General features: G+C 37.8%; 1 protein-coding gene across 1 annotated transcript in view; it reads left to right on the forward strand.

The window, feature by feature from the left end:
* MND1 (meiotic nuclear divisions 1) overlaps window positions 1–18,766 on the forward strand; it is a 162,688-nt gene that overhangs the window by 53,927 nt on the left and 89,995 nt on the right. The window lies entirely within an intron of this gene.

Consider the following 18,766-nt stretch of genomic DNA (forward strand, 5'->3'; position numbering starts at 1 on the left):
GTATATATCTATATATCTATATCTATTCTTTCTCAGATTCTTTTCCCACGTAGGTTATTACAGAATATTGAGTAGAGTTCCCTGTGCTATTGAGTAGGTCCTTGCCGATTGTCTATTTTATTTATAATAGTGTGTATATATTAATTCCAAACTCCTAATTTATCCCTCCCCTGTACAACTTAATAAGGGAAAGATCAGAGAATAATCAGTCGTGTCCTCGCCAGCATACAAACACTCCTTTTGGTCTTTAAAAGTAGAATGTTTATGTGAAGGAGATAAAAAGAGTCAGGAAAGATTTTAAATGATATTTTAGGAAAAGCTGGTTCCTATCTCTGTCCTTTCCAAAGAACCAAAGAGGTAGCTTACTTACTTGGCACGTATGTAATTAATTCAGGAAGTGGTCATGACATTTTTTTACCTTAAAGAATGTTTAGGCTTTAGAGATGGAAATGTCTCACTTTCCCATCATAAGAAACTAAAAGAGGGACTTCCCTGGTGGTCCAGTGGTTAAGACTCCATGCTTCTGCTGCAGGGCATGTGGGTTCGATCCCCGGTCAGGGAACTAAGCTCCCGCGTGCTGTGTGGTGCGGCAGAAAAAAACCCAAAAACCAAAAACAAAAAGACAAAAAAAGAAACTAAAACAAATAGCATCATTTTAATCTTTTATAACCACAGAGATGGCAATAGGAGAATCTCTAAAAGGTCCTGAGATCATCTTCAGATTAGATCTGTGCTCAGACATAGAGACCTCTCTTAGGTCCATATTTTAGGAACCTTACCCTCATGGGTGCCTTGTATGTAACACTTTCTGATTTGCTAGTGAGTACTTCTACACGTGTTGCATGATAATGGAAGCTTAAAATAATTCCCGAAGACGTTTCAAAGTATCACCAGAATCATCAAGATAAAATCATGCTTACTATAGTGTTATCATTAAACACATATTAAAATTTTAATTCTCTCAAGATTAGTAATCTGAGTAATCTGCAGTTGATACATATACAGTAACACTCTATTAATAAGAATATTTAATTAAGCACAACAGCCCAGTGCTTGACCATATCAGATATTAGAGAATTTGAGAGTTCTTAAGAGTTCTGTTTAGCCTCGACTTCTGTCAGCCTCCCTCTCTCATGGGCTCTATTCATCAAAGCCTTAGGGTTGTGTAAACTCTCTATTCTAACTAAAATATATTCTGAGAAAATCTATTTTAAAAAGTCCTTTTCTTATTCCTCACCTGCTGCCATCACACACACATACACGCACACACGCACTCACTCATTCGATGAATTTTCCTTATTATAAATGCGTGGTCCAGCCTACCACCCTTTCTTGTTATGTTGACTTAGTAAAATGGTAGTAAATTCTGAGTATCTGGCTTAACAAAAAGCTCTTACTTTCTGATTCAGCTTTGAGTGATCATCCATCTTGTTAGAAATACAATGCCTGTTCTTGAAATTAGCTGTTTATTTAAATGCAGAAAGAATAATGTTGGAAATTACAGCTCTACTTACTCGTATTAGCTTATGTTTTTATATATTTTATAATTTATAACAAAAGTCTTTTCACATAGTAATATAACCAGATATAAGCTAGAAAAAGAAGTGGTTAACAAATGCTAAATCAGATTTAGACAGTAAATTGGGGAACCACAAGTGAATGGAAGTCTAGCTTATAGACTTCCCCCCTCTTTTTAAAGAATGTCTTAAATAACCTGCTCAGATATTTTTAAAAGCCATAATGTTTGCTTAACTATTTTAATTTAAAATAAAATAATCTTAAAATATTTCATACAGGTGTTTAATCAGGAAGGAGAATTCATGTTGAAGTTTGGCTCAAATGGAGAAGGAAATGGGCAGTTTAATGCTCCAACGGGTGTAGCAGTGGATTCAAATGGAAACATCATTGTAGCAGACTGGGGAAACAGCAGGATCCAGGTAGATTAAAATATGGATTTATTTGTTTAGAGTGATTGGTGTTTGTTGAAAGTGGAGAATCGTCTGTAACCCAGACTGGAATGTTTTCCATTTGTTCATTGATTAGGTAATTAGACTGTAAATAATCAAGCTAAAGAAGGTGGAGTAGAAAAAAGTCAACATATTACCAGAGTGAAACCCTCTAAATCAGGGATTCTTAGCGTGTATCCCACACACCCCAAAAGCATTTGTAGCTAGAATTTAAGAGATCCACTGAACAAAAATATTACATCATTATTTTGACTAACTTCTAACTGAAAATTATAATTTCCTTTAATTATGAATATAGGCAATAATCACAGTACTTATAGTGATACCTATAACTTTGTCACCAAGAGAAATTACAGAAATTTTCATATTACCATCGTAGACGTCTCGAATTATCATTTATACTGATCACTACTTAAAAATTACAGTCATCATTACACCTATCGTTGTTCCTTGTTATTTAATGTGTTAATTTAAAAAGCACCCATATTACTATATCACAGTTCTGTAGCACTTTGATGACTCTATTTTAATATAATTGTTTTCCTGTATAATCCCATGTATTTTGTCCTATGCACTTAAAAACATTATTTTGCTAAATAACCCATGAGTCAAAGAGGACGTCTCAAGGAAAATTTAAAAATATATTGGAGTGAATGAAAATGCAAATATTGCATATCAGAGTTTGTGGAATGCAGCTAAAACATTGCCGAGAGGGAATTCTTTTCCCCCAGCTCTATTGAGACGTAATTGACATAGAACACTGTATAAGTTTAAGGTATACAGCATGTTGATTTGATACACTTATATATTTCAAAATCACATCACATAATTGCCATTTCTTTTTTTGTGGTAAGAACACATGTACTCTCTTAGCAACTTTCCAGTACATAACACAGTATTATAACTATAATCAGCACCCTGTGCATTAGATGCCTGGGCCGTATTCATCTTCTAACTGGAAGTTTGTACACTTTGACCAATTTCTCCCCACTCCCTACCCTCTGGTAACCACCATTCTACCTGCAAGGGAAACTAATAACACTGAATACTTACATTATAAAAGAGAATATGTCTTTAATCAAGAACCCAATTTCCCACCTCAAGAAGCTAGGAGAAGGGGCTTCCCTGGTGGCGCAGTTGTTGAGAGTCCGCCTGCCGATGCAGGGGACACGGGTTCGTGCCCCGGTCCGGGAAGATCCCACATGCCGTGGAGCGGCTGGGCCCGTGAGCCATGGCCGCTGAGCCTGTGCGTCCAGAGCTTGTGCTCCACAACGTGAGAGGCCTGCATATCGCAAAAAAAAAAAAAAAAAGAAGCTAGGAGAAGAGCAAAAACTGAAAGCAAGCTGAAGGGAGGAAATAGTGAAGATAGTATCAGAAATCATTTACATTCAAGAGGAGATCAATGAAACAGTTATTCTTTGAAAAGATTAGTAAAGCTGACAAACCTCTAGCAAGACCGACAAAGAAAAAAAGACAGAAAATGCTAGTATCACTACAGACCCTGCAGACATCAAAAGAATAGTAAGGAATTCTGCGAACAACTCTACACGCATCAGTTTGACAACTTAGATGAAATGGACCGATTTCTCAAAAAGTACAAACACCTCAACTAACCCAATATAAAGTAAATAAATTGAATAGCTCTACAGCTATTAAGGAAATTTAGTTCATAATTTAAAAACTCCCCCAAATGAAATCTCCAGACTCAGAAAGTTTCACTGGAGAATTCTACCAAATATTTAAAGAAGAGTTAGCACCAGTTCAGTTTCTTCTAGAAAATAGAAGACAGGGGAACACTTTACAGTTCACTTTCCAACTCAGCTTCTGATACCATGATACCAAAATCAGACTAAGACAGTACAAAAAAGAAAAATACAGGCCATATTCCTCATGATTATAGATGAGGAATATTTTAATATTCCTTAAAATGTTAGGAAATAGAATTCAACAATATGTGAAAATCTTTCCACGGCCAAGTGGGTTTTTTTCCAAGAACGCAAGGCTGATTCAGTATTTAAAAATCAATGTAATAAAGGGAGAATTTTTAAAAAATCAATGTAATCCACCCCATTAAAAGGCCAAGGAATAAAAATAATATGATCATATCAATTCATGCAGAAAAAAGCATTTGGTAAGATTCAATACCTATTCATGATTTTTAAATCTCAGAAAACTAGGAATATACAGGAACTTTCTCAATTTGATAAAGAATGTCTGTGAAAACCTACTGCTAACACCATACTTAATGGTGAAAGAATGAAAACTTTTCCTCTAAGATCAGAAACAAGGCAAGGATGTTTGCTCTCACCATTCTTATTCAACATTAGTGCTGGAAGTTCTAACCAATACAATAAGGAAAGAAAGGGAAATAAGAAGATTACAAATTAGAAAGAAAGAAAGAAACTATCCCTATTTGGAGAGAACATGACTGTTTACATAAAAACATATCAAGGAATCTACAGAACAGTTCTTAGAACTAATAAGAGAGTTCAGCAAGGTCACAGGATACAAGATCAGCATATAAAACTCAATTGTATTTCTATATAGTAGCAACGAACACGTGGACACCAAAATTTTAAATACAATACCACTTAAAATTGCTGAAAAAATGGAAATATCTAGATATAATAACAAAGCATGTCTAGTATGTGTATCTGAAAGCTTACATGCTAGTGTAAAAAAGAAAAGAAGGTCTAAATAAGTGGAGAGACATACTGTATTCATGGATTGCAAGGCTCAAGAAAAAAGTCTGTTCTCCCCAAACTGACATACAGGTTTAACACAGAATCCCAGCAGGAATTCTTGTAGATATAGACAAGATTATCTTAAAATGTATGTGGAAAAGTAAAGGGACTAGAATAGCTAAAACAATTTTGAAAAAGAAGAGAGAGGAATCCCTCTACCTGAGTTCATGACTTGTTATATAGCTATTCTATAGCTGCAGTAATCAAGACTGTGTGGTATTAATGGAGGGATAGGCACATAGGTCAAGGGAACAGCATAGAGAATCCAGAAATAGACCCACACGTGTGCAGCCAACTGACTTTTTGACAAAGGTACAAAATTTTGCAATTTAATGGAGGAATGGTAACCTTTTCAACAAAAGGTGCTAGAACAATTAAGATCTCCATAAAGGAAAGAAAATGAACCCCATCTTATGTAAAAGTTAACTCAAAAAAGATTATAGATTTAAATGAAAAGTGTAAAACTATAAAACTTTTAGAAGGTTCTAAGAGAAAATCTTTGGGACATATGGCTTGCTAAAGAATTTTTAGACATGATACTGAGAGTATGATCCATAAAAAAACAAAGTCAATAAACTGGACTTTATCAAAATTAAAAACTTTTGTTCAGTGAAAGACTCTGTTAAGAGGACAAAAAGATAAGCAACAAACGGGGAGAAAATATTTATAAACCACACTATCTGACAGAGGACTTATGCCTGGAATATATAATGATTTTCAGAATTCGACATAAAAGAACCAAACAGTCCAATTAGAAAATGGGCAAAAGACATGAAGAGAAGTTTCACTGAAGAGGTTATAAACATGAAAAGACATTAGGGAAGTGCAAATTAAGACCATGATGAGATACTACTACACACTTATTAGAATAGCTAAAATTAAAAATACTGATGATACCAAATGCTGGTGAGCATGCAGAAAAATTAGATTTCTCATACATTGCTAGTGTGAATGTAAAATGACAGTCAGCCTTGAAAATAGTTTGGCAGGTTCTTAAAAAATTAAGTGTACACTTACCATACAACTCAATAATTGCACTCCTGGGTATTTATCCCAGAGAAATGAGAACTTAGGTCCGCAGAAAAACCTCTGCATTGTTGTTCATAGAAACTTTATTTGTTATAGCCAAAAACTGAAAATAACCAAGATGTCTTTCAGTAGGTTAATGGCCAAACAAACTGGTATATCCACACTGTGGAATAATACTCAGCAGTTAAAAGGAACAGAGTGATGACACCCTCAACAACTTAGATGCATGTCAAGGGCATCATGTTGAGTGAAAAAAAGCCACTTTCAAAAGATCACATGCTGTATGATTGCATTTAGGTAACATTCTCAAAATGACAGAATTATAGAGAAGGAAAACAGATAGTGGCTGGCAAGAGTTAGAGATGTTGGGAGAAGGGGAGTGGGTGTGACTATAAAGAGGCAGCATGAAGCAGATCTTCGTGATGATGGAATAGTTCTGCATGTTGGTTGCAGTGGCTACGTTAATCTATACTTGTGATAAAAGGTACAACTATACACACACATTCCAATGTCAGTTTGCTGGGTTTAATATTGTACTACAGGTATAGAAGATGTAACCATTGGGAGAAACTGGATGGAGAGTACGCAGAATCTCTCTGTACTATCTTTGCAACTTTCTTATGAATCTATAACTATTTCAAAATAAAAAGTGAACCAAAAAAAAGAGTAACAATAATTAATTCAAATATGTTTCCATGGTTTAGGAATAATGTATCTTGAATGGCATTTGGCATTTTGATTGGATATAAATAATAATAAAACTGGCTACATTCTGGAAAAAAAACTATTAAAACACTATTTTGAGATGGGCTCTATAGTCTTTGTCAAACTACCAGAGGGGACTGTGACACAAAATTTTGATTTTCCTCTAAATTAAGAGCAAAGCTTTTCAGTCCTCACTGAAGAAAGACTTTTCTTTTCTCCCATGTCTCTTGTGTAGTCACCTGCATGTATCTAAACATGCATTTACAGACAGGGCAATTCATCCTCACCTGTGTGGGTCTGTGCAGTGCACCTGAGACCACAGGGTGCTCTGGGTAAATCTAGGAGCATTCTGATGTTACTGTGAGGACAGCAGCTGAGCAGTTGAATCTGATATATGTATCCACTTCTCAGGAAAAGGGTTGAGACTTTAAATGTAACACTGTATGCTTTAATTTCTCTAGTATATTTATCTTGCTTAATTATCCCAGTGGACCTCTACATTTGGAAGAGGCGTCTGTATCTGATGGGAAGCCAGAAGCAGACAGGAAACGAAGTTCACGAAGCAGTTCTGTATAGGACCACAGATGCTAAGCTGTTTATATTGTGGCCCTCATCACACCTGCCTTTTGAAACACCCTACGGGCCAACCAGAATGGTTGAAAGAAACCAGCCTGGGCCTGGGAAGGAGGAGTGTTCCTCTTATTTCCTCATAGCAGAAGCTTACAGACCAAAAAAGACCACTTTCTATCTAAATGTACTTGTCGAACCATTGACTTCGTATAACTTACTCTTTTCTGAAAAGGAAAAAAGTAATTTCTGTTTTCTCGTTGCACATTGTGACTCAGGACATTCTTCTGTGGCCTAGTTGCTGATTTTTCTCTCTTATGATTGGGAATAAGCTTAGAGTGAGAAATAAGGATCTTTTATTTTTCAGGCAGCATCCAGGGCCATTCCCCTCACATGTGACCACTGTAAGAGTATAAGTGGGATCCTATGGCCTGTGGCACATTCCTTGTCAGTGACTGTGGGGCATAGAGAGTGAGGGGAGGGAGAGCAAGGTAAGTGGAGGGAGGGGTTTTCTGTGATAGTGACCTGAACAAACCTGGGGCGTTGCACACATGCTTCTATACTAAAAACATTAGCATTAAGGGTTTTCTAACCCCTATTTCATCGTATTACTGTAACTTTTCCTATTACACTCTGACTTTATATTTACAGGTTTTTGATGGAAGTGGATCGTTTTTGTCCTACATTAACACATCTGCTGACCCACTCTATGGCCCCCAAGGCCTGGCCCTAACTTCAGACGGCCACGTGGTGGTTGCAGACTCTGGAAACCACTGTTTCAAGGTGTATCGGTACTTGCAGTAACAGTGGGCAACTGGACAACCCCTTACAAAGATCTTACACATAAACTGGAATGGATTTCTCAACGCAGGACCAGATTATACTAGACTTTTCATGCTAGAAGGAATCATCGGTGAACTTTCCAAGGTTATTTCTGAATGTAACGATTTCCTTAAAAACTGCATATCTGATTTCCATAATCCACATTTAGGGTTGAAAAAAAATCTCTTCTACTGAATCTATAAAAACTGCAGAGTTTTACACCTGTGAACTATGGCTTATAGGACAGGGATTTATGTAGCTAAACTAATTTTGCAAATCAAATAAGCATTAAAAAGCAACTAGAATATGTAAAGGTATTTGTTAATCCTGTGAGTGGTAGCTTTTGCGCAGAGCTTCCAAAAACAAAACAAAAACGAAATCTGTTATAGTTATATACTTTATTTAACCTCGGTCACAAGACCCAGGGGATCTTCTAACCTCACTTTTACAGTAGGTATTACCCTTATGACATTTTTTTGGTTATTAGTAGCTACATATAAATTACTTCGGGAAAAATGGAAACTGTCTTGCAAAATCCTCCCAGCTGGGATTAGCGAGCGTCTTGAGTTTAGCACTTAAAAAAATCAATGCAAATTTCCCATCCTTTCTGAGTTAGAGCAAAGATCTTCTTCATGTGTTCTTTTTATCTCTCCTGCTCACCCTGTATCAAAAAACAAAGTTCATTTTCAGGGAATCCTGAAATTCCTAATACTTTGAAAAGCATATTACACCAGCCCCATTAACTCCAGATTAATGCACTGGAATGAAATCAAGAAAAAGTCAGTCACATTTTCTGTGCCACGTTCTCACATGTGTCTCTCCTTTTCCACTTCACGAATGCGAAAGCTTTACCTCCTGCAAAATGTCAGCACATGTAGTAGGACACCAGTATCCTAGGACAGAGAGCCATAAGCAGCCCTTTGGAGGACTGATGGTGTCAACCAAAGGCATGTGATTGATCAATGGTTTCCTTTTAGAAACAAGTGTTACCAAAGTTGTGTTATCTCAAAAGCATTACAGGTAAGGGCATGTTATGGTTATTTATCATTGTCTAATGACTAGTAGAGGCATTAAAGGACTATATATACATGATTAGGGTAGGGTAGAATGTATCATATATAGATATATATAGCTGAATCTTTGGTGTATTGAAATAAGCAGCACTCTGAAAGACAGAAGCATCTTCAGCACATTCCTTAACTGCACAGTTTAAAGCCGTCCTAGTAGAGCAAGCCCTAAAGCAGATGTAATTTTTGCCATTTTCCAGGAATGCTTGTATTGGCTGACTTTTAGTCAGAAAATGGCCTTCTGTGCTTTCAAAAACAAAACAAAAAACATGTCAAAAGAAAAAAAAGTTCAACTTGAGTTACATTTAACTTTAAGTATAAATGCATTTTGAAAAATGTTAAGAATAATTTAGTCAATCTAATACTGTAAAATAAGATGTGGTCTATTTCCACTGTTTAATTTTCTACTCAGTTCTACCAAACAGGATGTCATGTTTGGCATTTCCAGTAAGGACTTTGGGACCTTTTTCACTGAAAGCACCTTAGGACTGTACTATAAGAAAACATTTCCCACACGTATAACTATATGAATGTGATGTTTCTTGCTTATTAATTTATAATTCAGCCATTCTCTTATATAGGACTTTTTTAAATTTAGAAGGGAAATCTTCCAATTATCTATCAAATTTATTATGCCCAAATCAACCTCTGAAAAAAATTTTTTTCAGGAAGATTTACATTTAGGTTTAGTATTTTTTTAGTTAGGAAGAATTTTCAAAATATTTGAGACTGACCATGATAAAGTTAAATAAATCAATGACATTTTTAGAATGTTAAACTAAGACACTGTTTCCTAATGTCAGTGAAATAAGTCTTTGAATTTAAACATTCATATTTAATGAGTGCTTACTGGGTGCCAGAGGCTATTCTGGGCACTGGGGATAAAGTAATGGATAAAACAGACAAAAATCCCTGCCCCCTTGGAGCTTACACTCTAGTGAGGGAATTTCATTTTACCGTTTATTAACATTCTGCATAAAAGATAAGCTAGACCCTTGATAACTTCTGGAATGTTTAAAAGGAAACTTTTTAAATTGTTTAAATGAATTTCAGTTTCTTTTCACAAGTAAAAATGGCTTTCTATGCAGATTCTGTCATAGGCCATTGATCTTAAGACTAGTTTACTTAAAGAGGTTTTTTTGCACATTTAAATTATACTTGTGAATTTAGAAATTAACCAACCATCATACCATATGAGACTGGATATCTCGATAGTAGATTGAATACAAAGCTAATTTTTTTACATGTCAATATTGGAATGAAACTGGAATGAAAGAAGAGATACTTTGATTCAGACCTGTTCCACGGTCTGTTACTAAAACACATGCTATGGGCACTCCAGGAAACACTATATATCCCCAAAATATGTGTAATCATATATGTTAAAGTATAGATAACATTTCAAATTTGGATACATATGTGCATTTACTGTATTAGTAAGCATATTTTAGGGGGAAAAGTGCTGCTGATAAGATACGAATAGACAAGATTTAAATGAAACTTTGTCACATTCTTTGAAAAATGGTTTCTAGTAAACTGAGAAGGATAGTAAAATAAGTGACTTTTTTTCTGGGCTACCATTATTGTTTGATTTCTCTTTGTCAAGTGTACAGAACCTGTCATACATTCACGATAAGTAGCACTGAAAAATTACCCATTCAGATTTCCCCTGGGCACTTATGGCAAAATGTTGCCAGTTAGAATGTAAAGGTAGGTGACAATGCATTCCCTCCCCGCTTATAGATATTAGTAACTGTATCTCTGACACAGACCTCCCCTGCTGGACACAGGGAGGTGAGTGGAGAGTCGCTTCACCACCTAGAAACACATGAATAAAAAGCCTTTATGACTGTTAGCCATTTTTAACAAAATGGTTCTTAGTATCTTGATCAAACTTTAATCTCTAGTAACTGAAGTCCCCAAGTTTCCTTCTTTTAATTTACTCTTTGACTAGATTTGAAGCAAATAAATACTAAGAGATCCATGCAACTAGAACACACTTGATTCTACTACTAAATATACAAGGTATGTCCTAACAGAGTTAACTGGGAAAGCAGTACGCTAGCAAGTGTCTATGGATCCTTAACACTGAAGGGTTCACATAAATGCTTTGGTAATACCTATTGATTTAATTGGAGAAAATAGCAAATAAGCATCAGGTAATCTGCAGATTACTTCAGATGGGAAAAATCTTTATGTACATTTGGACTCTATCTTATCCTCCCTATTCACCAGCTTCTGAAAAAGGAAGAATATTTTTAGTATAATTTAAAAATAGACATTTCAAGGTAGGATAAAATTGAAGTTATTTGCTGCAAACATTGTCTAATTTTGCTTAAAATCAAAAGTCGTAATACTGTTGCATTCTGTAAATGTTGCAGGATTTTAAACTTTAAAATTATTTTAATATTTTTGATAACTAGGAATCTAGCATTGCCATAAAGGAAACGAAGTGCCCATCAAAAATTTGGTATAAATAAATAATTTTTTTTGTTTTAAATGACAGTAAGCCACAAATCATGATGTTAATCTTAAACTTTCTGAAGATGAATTGTGTGGCAGTGATTGTGTGGTCTGTTTGTGGAGAATGTATGAAAGCTATTAATATTCTAAAACATGAATAAATTGGCTATGTTGTTCCAGTGAATGTACAGCACTTCCAGTAACTTTTGAAAGCAACACAGCCTTAAACTCAATGTTTTTGCTTTATGACATGGGAATGTTCTGTCATGAACAGAGTGTATTCTTAGAATTCTTTATATTATTCTCAATTCTATAGCCTTTCAATCCTATGTATGAGTATGAGGGGCTTTCACTTGCTTTTTCTTTTTAAATTTTGTACATTCCACCTTTATAGGTCTGTTTCATATGTTTTGTGTATAGAACACTTAAGTCTTGCGCTCTCTGACATTGATACTGATATATTCTCATCATTTGTTCCTTTATGAATCAAAATGCTGACTGCCTATTTGAAGAAAAGAATGAATGCTGTGCATCAAAGTGTTTGTATGTTCATAGCTACCTATGTACCACAGTATTTTGGATGCTTTAGTCTACAATAAATCTTTAAATTAATTCTGTCTTGAAACATAGGAGAAACAAGATTCATGTGTATACCTTTACCATGCACAAAATCTCAAATCATCATAATAAAGTTTGTTTTCTCCATTTCCAGGGTGAATGTTTATTTATTTAAACATTTAAGCTATTTATTGTCCTCTTTCTTAGTGAAGGAATAAATGAAGGTATGTTCTAGAATATGTGGAAGATATCAATACCTCAACCAAACTGTTTATACTAGGGAGAAAAAGTTTAGTTAATGGGATTGTTCTCATAATTTCTCTTTCTGATAATTTGTTGTTGATATACAGAAATGCAACAGATTTCTATATATTAATTTTGTACCCTGCAAATTTACTGAATTAATTTATTCTAATATTAATTAGTTCTAATAGATTTTGGTGGCATCTTGAGGATTTTCTATGTATAGTATCATGTCATCTGCAAACAGTGACAGTTTTAATTACTTCTTTCCAATTTGGGTTCCTTTTATTCCTTTTTCTCCTCTGATTGCTGTGGCTAGGGCTTCCAATACTATGTTGAATAAAAGTGATCAGCCTGGGCATCCTTGTCTTATTCCTGATCTTAGAAGAAACGCTTTCAGCTTTTCATCTTGGAGTATGTTGAGTATACTGTTAGCTGTGGGCTTATTATATAGAGTCTTTAATATGTTGAGGTATATCCCCCTATACCCACTTTGTTGGGAGTTTTTATCATAAGTGGATGCTGAATTTTGTCATTGAAGCATCCTTGCATCCCTGGGATAAATCCCACTTGATCATGATATATGATCCCCTTAATGTACTGTTCAATTCAGTTTGAATTGAATATTTTGTTGAGGTTTTTTGCATCTATGTTCATCGGTGATATTGGCCTGTAATTTTCTTTTTTTGTGATACCTTTGTCTGCTTTTGGTATCAGGGTGCTGCTGGCCTTGTAAAATGAGTTCAGAAGTGTTCCTCCCTCTGCAATTTTTTGGAATAGTTTAAGAAGAATAGATGTTAACTCTTCTCTAAATGTCTGGTGGAAGTCTCCTGTGAAGCCATCTGGTCCTGGGCTTGTAATGCTATAAACTTCCCTCTTAGAACTGCTTTTGTTGCATCCCATAGATTTTGGATTGTTGTGTTTTCATTTTCATTTGTCTCTAGGTATTTTTAAATTTCTTCTTTGATTTCTTCAGTGATCCGTTGGTCATTTAGTAGCATATTTAGCCTCCACCTTTTGTGTTTTTGCAGTTTTTTTCTTGCAGTTTCTAGTCTCATAGCATTGTGGTCAGAAAAGATGCTTGATATGATATCAATGTTCTTCAATTTACAGAGGCTTGTTTTTTGGCCAGAATGTCATCAGTCCTGGAGAATATTCCATGTGTATTTGAAAAGGAGATGTATTCTGTTGCTTTTGGATGGAATGTTCTATGTTTATCTAGTAAGTCCATCTGGTCTAATGTGTTATTTAAGGCCAGTATTTCCTTATTTATTTTCTGTCTGGATGATCTGCCCATTGATGTAAGTGAGATATGAAAAGTCCCCTACTATTATTTACTGTCGGTTTCTCCCTAATGTCTGTATGCTTTATGTATTTAGGTGGTCCTATGTTGGGTGCATATATATTTACAATTGTTATATCTTCTTCTTGGATTGATCTTTTGATCATTATGCAATCCTTCTTTGTCTCTTGTAACAGTCTTTGTTTAAAAGTCTATTTTATCTGGTACTAGTAATGCAACTCTGGCTTGCTTTTGATCTACATTTGCATGGAATACCTTTTTCCTTGCCCTCACTTTCAATCTGTGTGTGTCTTTAGATCTGAAGTGAGTCTCTTGTGTGCAGCATATATACAGGTCTTGTTTTTGTATCCATTCAACCACTCTATATCTTTTTTTTTTAATTTATTTATTTTGGTTGCACCGGGTCTTAGTTGTGGCTCGCAGGCTCCTTAGTTGCGGCACACGTGCTCCTTAGTTGCGGCTCACGGGCTCCTTAGTTGTGGCATATGAACTCTTAGTTGCGGCACGAATGTGGGATCTAGTTCTCTGACCAGGGATTGAACCCGTGACCCCTGCATTGGAAGGCAGATTCTTAACCACTGTGCCACCAGGGAAGTCCCCACTCTATGTCTTTTGATTAGAGCATTTAGTCCATTTACACTTTAAGTAATTGTTGACATGTATGTAAATCCTTATTGCCATTTTGTTAATTGGTTTGGGGATGTTTTTGTAGTTCTTTTTTGTTCCTTTCTTCTTCTTTTGTTCTCTTCCCTTAAGATTTGATGACTATACTTAGAGTTTGGATTTCTTTCTCTTTTGTGTGTGTATGTATAATAGATTTTTGGTTTGTGGTTACCATGAGGTTTATATATAGCAATCTATAAATAGATAGATAGATGATTATTTTAAGTTGCTGCTCTCTTAATTTCAAACACATTTTAACAACTCTACGCTTTTACTCTCCTCCCCTCATGATTACTGTTTTTGACATCATATTTTACATCTGTTTGTTTCGTGTATCCCTTAACTGCGTAATTTGGATATAGATGATTTTACTGCTTTTGTCTTTTAACCCTGCCAGCTTTGTACATGGTTGATTTACTACCTTTACTGTATGTTTGTCTTTACCAATGAGCTTTTTCCTTTCATAATCGTCATATTTCTAGTTGTGGCCTTTTTTGCTTAGAGAAGTCTCTTTCACATTTCTTGTAAAGCTCGTTTGCTGGTGCTGAACTCTTTTAGCTTTTGCTTGTGGGTAAAACTTTTGATTTCTCCATCAAATCTGAATTGAGAGCCTTGGCAGTTACTCTTGGTAGTAGGTTTTTCCATTTCATCACTTTAAATATATTGTGCCGCTCCTGGCCTGCAGAGTTTCTGCTGAAAAGTCAGCTGATAGCCTTATGGGAGTTCCCTTGTGTGTAGCTTGTTGCTTTTCCCTTGTTGCTTTTAATATTCTCTCTTTATCTTTTCATTTTAATTACAAAGTGTCTTAGTGTGATCCTCTTTGGGACTTTCTGTGCTTCCTGGACTTGGATGTCTGTTTCTTGTCCCAAGTTAGGGCATTTTTCAGCTATTATGTCTTCAAATATGTTCTCTGCCCCTTCCTCTCTTCTTCTGGGACTCCTGTAATGTGAATGTTAGTACCTTGATGTTGTCCCAGAAGTCTCTTAAACTGTCCTCATTTCTTTCCATTCTTTTTTTCTATTCATCTTTATTGATATCCACTACTCTGTCTTCCATCTCACTGATCCATTCTTCTGTATCATTTGGTCTATTGTTAATTCCTTCTAATGCATTTTAAAATTTCAGTTATTGTATTCTTCATCTCTGTTTGGTTGTTCTGTATATTTTCTAACTCTTTGTTAAACACTTCTAACTTCTCATTCTGTGCATCCATTCTTCCCTCCAGTTCTTTGATCATTAGCTATCATTAGCTTGAACTCTTTCTAGGGGAGATTGCCTATTTCCAGGGTTTTATCTTGTTCCTTCATTTGGAACATGATCTTCTGTTGCCTCATTTTGCCTCACTTCCTTTTTTATTTCTATCTATCTGGTAGGTTGGTTATGTTTCCACACCTTGGAGAAGCGGCCTTTTCAAGAAGTCCTATGCATCCCAGCAGCGCACTCCCCTCTGGTCACCAGAGCTATAAGCTCTAGGGGTGCCCCCTACATGGGCTGCGTGGGTCCTTCTGTTGTGGTGGGCTGACTATTGTGGGTGGTCTGGTAGGTGTAGCTGGCCCTGGGTCAGTTGGTTGCCAGGCCCTGCCTTGTGTGGAGGCTGCCAGCCACTGGTTGATGGGGCTGGGTCATGAGGTGGCTGGCTTTGGAATCTTGGGGGGCCCTGGGGATAGCACTGGCTCACTGTTGGACAGAGTTGTGACCCAAGAGACTCTGGGGCTGGTGCCTGAGCACTGGTGGGTGAGCCAGGTCCTGGGGTCTGGCTGTAGGATCCAGGGGTCCTGGAGCTGGTGTTGGACCACTGGTGGGTGGGACCAGTTCTTGACACAACTGGCTGTGGGGTCTGGGGTATTCCAAAGCTTGTGTTGGCCTGCTGGTGGTCAGGGCTGGGTTCTGTCATGGCAGGCTGCGTGGCTGTAGTTGTCCTAGGGCTGGTGTCCCTCCTCTGGTGGGTGTTGCTGGTCTGAAGGCTAGAGGAGGCTTACTGGTGGGTGGACCCAGAGCCCAGCAGATTCTGAGGCTGGTGTCTGCCTACGGGTGGGCAGGCTTGGTCCTAGGGTTCTCTGGCTGCAGGGCCCTGGGGATCCCAGGTCTAATGCCTGTATACTGGTGTGTGGTGCTGGGTCCTGGGCCTTCTGGTGGGCAAGGCCATGGCCAGGAATGGCTCAGAGATTCTTTTTTTAAGATACTCAGTATTTACTACTGCCTTTGGGAAATACATTGACTTATTTTTTTTAATGTTATTTTATTTATTTATTTATTTATTTATTTATTTTTGGCTGTGTTGGGTCTTTGTTGCTGTGTGCTGGCTTTCTCTAGTTGCGCCTAGCGGGGGGCTACTCTTTCTTGTGGTGCACAGGCTTCTCATTGCGGTGGCTTCTCTTGTGGAGCATGGGCTCTAGGCATGCGGGCTTCAGTAGTTGTGGCACGTGGCTCAGTATTTGTGGCGCACGGGCTCTAGAGCGCAGGCTCAGTAGTTGTGGCACACGGGCTTAGTTGCTCCGTGGCATGTGGGATCTTCCTGGACCAGGGCTCGAACCCATGTCCCCTGTGTTGGCCGGTGGATTCTTAACCACTGTGCCACCAGGGAAGTCCCACTCAGGGATTCTTAAGATTGCCTATCTGCTGGTCTGTGGGGCTGTGTCCCTGCCAGTTAGTTGCTTGGCCTTTGTTGTCCCAGTACTGGTGCCTCCAAGCTGGTGGGTGGTGGCGGGGCTGGGTGGCTGGTGGCTGGTGGCGGGGCTGGGTGGCTGGTGGGTGATGGCGGGGCTGGGTGGCTGGTGGGTGGTGGCGGGGCTGGGTGTTGAGACTAATAAGCTAGAGGGAGGATTCCAAAATGGCACTTGCCAGCACCATTGTCTTTTTGGTAGAACAGTTTCCCCAAAATGGCTGACCCCAGTGTCTGTGTCTCCAGGCTGAGCTCCAGCTGCCTCCTGCCTCTCCAGGAGGCTCTCCAAGATCAGCAGGTGGATCTGACCCAGGCTCCTTTCAAATTACTGCTTCTTCCATGGGTCCTGGAGTGTGTGAGATTTTGTGTGCCCCCTTTGAGAGTGGAGTTTCTATTTCCCTCAGCCCTCTGGGTCCCTCAGAAGTAAAGCCTGCTGGCCTTCAAGACCAAATACTCTGGGGGGTTTTGCAGGACCTCTGGGCTGGTAAGCCCAACCTGGGGCTTGAACCTCTCACTCCTTTGGGAGAACCTCTGCAACTGTACCTATTCTCTCGTGTGTAGGTCACCCACCCAAGGGTAAGGGTCTTGACTGTATCGCAACTCTGGCCCTTCTACCTGTCTCACAGTTCGTTCTTTATATCTTTAGTTGTAGAAGAGCTTTTCTAGTAGGTTTCAGTCTTTTCATCGATAGTGATTACTACTTACAGAGTTATGATTTGGGTGTGCCCTTGAGAAGAGGTGAACTCAGGGTCTTTCTACTCCTCGTTGGGAACTCTCTCCCATCTGATGGTACCCCACAGGTCTTGAGGATAAGTAAGCTCTCAGTCTTGAGTGGTGTATGGACTTGATGATTATTTGTTTGTTTTCTTGTAAAGGACTCTTGTCCTCCTTAGTTGATTGTAAGCAAGTCATTGGCTTACACATAGGCATACAACATTTTTCCTGATGTATTTATAACACTTTTGGGTTTTTCATTAAGTCTGTGATCTATATTTTGTGTGATGAAATGAACACTAAAAGTTATCATAATTAGAATAGCCTTTGTTAAAAGTGGAGGGGCACTACAGAAATTTCTTTGTTTTGTTTTTTGGAGGATTAAAATTCTATAACAGATTGAAAGTCTGAAAGAGGTGAAAGTCTGGGAAGGAGAGTTGAAACAAAAATGAGAAAAAGACCAAACATGACACTGCTGACTAGTTAATGCGAACATTAGTATTATTGACACCTGATTCCATTCCTCACTTATTTTTTTCTTTTAACCAAGCAGGCACCATTGCCATCGTGGGCTCTTTGGAGGTTTTTAGAGTCAGATTGAGAGGGAGGCACTTGTGCCAGGTTATAGCATATCTCAGATTGCTTTTTAGGAGCTCGGTTCATGTAAAGCCGAAGGCACCCCTTTCCAGAGCAGACAAAGGGTTTAATTAAAGCTGCAGTTTGTTATTGCCTATGTTAAGAGGCAGGGAGGGCAGGTGACATTCTATCCTCAGCCCCACCTTGCTGCCTCTCTTTTTGCTGCCATAGTCTTTGAACAAATATCTGAGCACCTGTGGTATATACCAGGCTTTGGGCTATGTGTAAGGGCTGTTAGAACGAATAATAAAGCCTGTAACCTCTAAGAGCTTACAGTATGGTTGATGAACCGGACCAGGTGATTACACCATGAGCTGCTTTTATATACCTTCATTTGCAAATATTTACTGAATCTAGCATCCTGCTCTAGCTACTAGGGAATAGCAGTAAACACCCTCCTCCCCCCCCAAAAAAGTCCCTGTTCTCATGAAGCTTTATTCTAGTGGGATGAGACTTAAATGAATATATACAGGGCTGGCTACATAATTCGTGATAAAAAGAATGAAAAAGGCTTTTTCCTTCCTTCTGTGGTCTCTCTCTCAACGTGTGATGGTGTTTATTTGCTACTTAATGTCACAGTCCCTTGGGCATAGGGATGTTTGACCGGTGAGTGCAGACCCTCA

Source organism: Lagenorhynchus albirostris, chromosome 4, assembly GCF_949774975.1.
Source record: "Lagenorhynchus albirostris chromosome 4, mLagAlb1.1, whole genome shotgun sequence".
Classification (NCBI taxonomy): Eukaryota; Metazoa; Chordata; class Mammalia; order Artiodactyla; family Delphinidae; genus Lagenorhynchus; species Lagenorhynchus albirostris.